The 3,431-nt window shown below is 35.5% G+C and overlaps 1 protein-coding gene across 3 annotated transcripts in view; it reads left to right on the top strand.

Moving 5' to 3' along the window:
- The window catches only part of LOC109854739 (single-minded homolog 2-like), a 59,167-nt gene that overhangs the window by 47,177 nt on the left and 8,559 nt on the right, over nucleotides 1–3,431 (top strand). The gene's annotated exons all lie outside the window — the stretch shown is intronic.

Below are 3,431 nucleotides of genomic sequence, written 5' to 3'. Positions count from 1 at the left end.
TTTATATAATATATATTATATATATATATATATTATATATATATATATTTTTTTTTTATATATATTATATCCTTATATATATTTTTATATATTATATCCTTTTTCTGACGTTGTAAATCATACACGACCGCTCGAAAACGAGTAATCGATCCTTAAGTAGCGGTGTTATTGTTGCTGTCACGTATGCTGTCAGAAAGAAAATAGATAAATGCTAAACGATGTTAAAACGAGATCCTACAAACTCCGTTTTGTCCAACGGAAACTGATTCAATTGACATTTTAAGTCTGCCATTCAGTTTATTGACCATTTCGGGTCCTATAGTACGATTACAGTCGGCATCCAAAGACCCGTGAATCCAATCACCTACCATGGTGTCTATGTGAAGGTTACCTAAATTTATTTTCATAAGACTGCGCATATATCCAATTGAAAATTTAAGAATTGAATTTTCAATTCAAAAAACTTACTTGTAAAAATTTACAAGTAATACTTGTTATAGATGTATACATATATGTATGCACGTTCAAGTTCCCGCTCAATATCCTGGGATTGGCTCGTATCGGCCTTATATTATTCCTTATATCCAATTGCTTAAAAAATGGACATTCTCATACAAAAAATGATGGCGGTTCTCATACAAAAAATGTGCATACGCGCACACTTACGGAACAAAAGGATTAAATACAAACATTTTATTATATGACATTTTGAAAATATAATATATCAGGTCTACCGGAAAGTTCTGTCCGTTTTTGGAATAAAACAAAATACAAATTTTTCTGAATTTTTCAAAAATGGGGATATACAAATTGCCCTCACGCTGGCAAGAAATCATTAATAATAATGGCAATTATTATATTATTTAATCAAGTTTATTGACGGTAAGAAAAATAATTGTATTTTGTTTTATTTCAAAAACGGACAGAACTTTCCGGTAGATCTGATATATAAATTATTTACTTTTTCATCAAATTAAAGTAGATTGTTTCTCTGACCGCTCTTAGATTACGTAAATGCAACAAAACTTTATTCGAATCAATTTCGACCAACATGTTGTGTATCGTCGAAACGATTAATCAGACTTACGCAACGCGATTGCGAAAGTTGCGGATTTTCGACATTGATCCCGATTTATGAACGGTGACGTTACGATTTTCCGAATTCGGACGAAAACTGCTCGAATTAACTTCCCTGTCGTTCTTTGCTAAACTTTCGACATATGCTCGGGTAATAACGAGCGGCGCTATATAGGTTCTGACGAGAGAGGGAGGTGAAGGGATAGTCCGTGCGCGATAGTCCTCCGCACTTGCTTGCAACCGAAGAGGACAGCCCTCGCGAAGGAAAATGTTTGGCAAATAGCTCGTTCAGGCCGTAGCAGGCGACGTGATGACCGTAACCCTCAACAAAATCACACGAAAGATCCCCCGCTGGGTGTCGAGCGAAGTCATGAATGCGACCCCTGCGAGCTGTTAGGCGAGAGAGCCACGGGGGAGGGGGGGGGCGAAGGGAGAAGGGTTTATCCCTGCGACACTTATGGGCGCACAAAGACCGGATTGTAGTTGGCTTCTCTTCTCTGTCAACGCGCGAGCGGAAATATACTCTCGAATTAACGAAATCTTCGAGCGAGACAGAGAAAATTCCGGCACGAGTATTATTATCCGGCAAAAAAAAAAAAAACAAATTTATTAAATTTTGTTTGAATTAACTTTAACAATCGAGAACACACAATTTTTTTTCTTTACATCCTAAGAGTGTTCGATCTCTAAATTACGAAACAAAACAACGTTGTTAAACGATATAATTTTTAAATATCGCTTTGTATCTGACGAATCGCTTCCTATAAAGGTCGTCTTTGAAGCGGGGTTGATGATCGCGGTCCGGACCCTTTCGCGCGTCAAGTTATTCACTTCTTTTTTAACTCTCTTCGAGTCCTCTTGGCCACCGCCACCGCCAATTCCGATGCACCGGAATTGCATACGCGATGTGTATGCAACGCGGGCATAATAAGAAGCCTATTTGCTTCACAAATTCGCCCCCTCCCCCCCCCCCGCGAAAACTTCACTTCGCACTCGAGACGGGAGCGTGACGCGACGCGCGGAGGCGCCTTTTTCGCATCATCGCATCATTCAATTAAACAGGAATTGTTAATTTGCCGCGTTGTTAGGTCGCGCTCGATATATGTATCTGTACTTCAGCGGCGCAACGTGTGAAGGGAGTCCTCCTCGAGTGTCGCACTTACCGTGGCCATAGCGAATAATAATCGCGCACTTTTCAATGTGCGCATCTTCAAACTGCCAAGTGTATATGCGCGAAACAATGGCGCGGGGGGTACACGATGCGCTGCGGAATTCTTTTCGAGTACGAGAAAAGCGTTAATAAAACGAGACGTGTACGTGCTCTTCTTCAAATATATTTTCAAGTATGTTTTTTTTTTTTTTTTTTTTTTTTACGTTTAGATAAGCGTGACAAAAGACTCCGCCGTTCTTCAATGTTTGCGTTGTGAATAGCTAAAAATTTTCGCTAAAAATTCTGAAACTATTTGTCTCAAAATTAAAAGATTTGTTAAATTTAATTAAAAAATTAAAAAATTACACTGTCTATAAGAAACATATAAGGAATGACGCAAATATATATATATATATATTTGGTCATGAGAGCCGTTCGCTAGGTGTTGTGCGGAAATTATACGTGTATATATATAGGTACATATATACGTGTTTACGTGTAAATTTTTACACGTGAAATTCGAATTGAAATAACAATTCTAAAATTTATACAGAATGCTATACTTGTGTGTGTGTGTGCATCTCGTATATGAGAAATTCCAAATACCTCCCTAATTGAAATCAAATTTATATTGCGAAAAAAACTCCTCGGCCAGGAGTCGAACCTGCACCGAAAAAATTATATTCTTGTAAGTAGAAGATTTTATATTTGAAAAATCTTCTTAAAGATTTTAGATGATATTCTTCTGAAATTAAGAATATATTCTTTATTTAAGAATATAGTCTTTTTCGATAGTGAGATATATATGTTTTTCTATAGAGGCTTTTTATATTCTAATCAGTATATATTCTTATCAATATTATTATTTATCAATATTATTATTATTTAGAGGATTTTCCTCTTAAAATAAGAAACTCTTCTTGACGCCTATTTTAGTATAAAATATACTTAAAGTAAGTGGGATATATATCCTCAAAACAAGAATACTATTTTTTCGGTGTAACAGCTGACATTGCGCGACTTCTTTTATTATATTGTTAATATGTGTTTACAGCAAGGGAAATTAACAATCAATATTTGTTACATATAAGTGTATTTCTTAAAATAAATTTGATTCTCTGTTTTAGTACATCGAAAAAATTATATTCTCGTAAGTAGAAGATTTTATACTTAAAAAATCTTCTTAAAGATTTTAGATGATATT

The sequence above is a fragment of the Pseudomyrmex gracilis genome, unplaced genomic scaffold (genome assembly GCF_002006095.1).
Source record: "Pseudomyrmex gracilis isolate BER0280 unplaced genomic scaffold, ASM200609v1 scaffold_73, whole genome shotgun sequence".
Lineage (NCBI taxonomy): Eukaryota > Metazoa > Arthropoda > Insecta > Hymenoptera > Formicidae > Pseudomyrmex > Pseudomyrmex gracilis.
The sequence above is the reverse complement of the archived record's forward strand: the minus strand, read 5'-3'. Positions and strand labels throughout refer to the sequence as shown.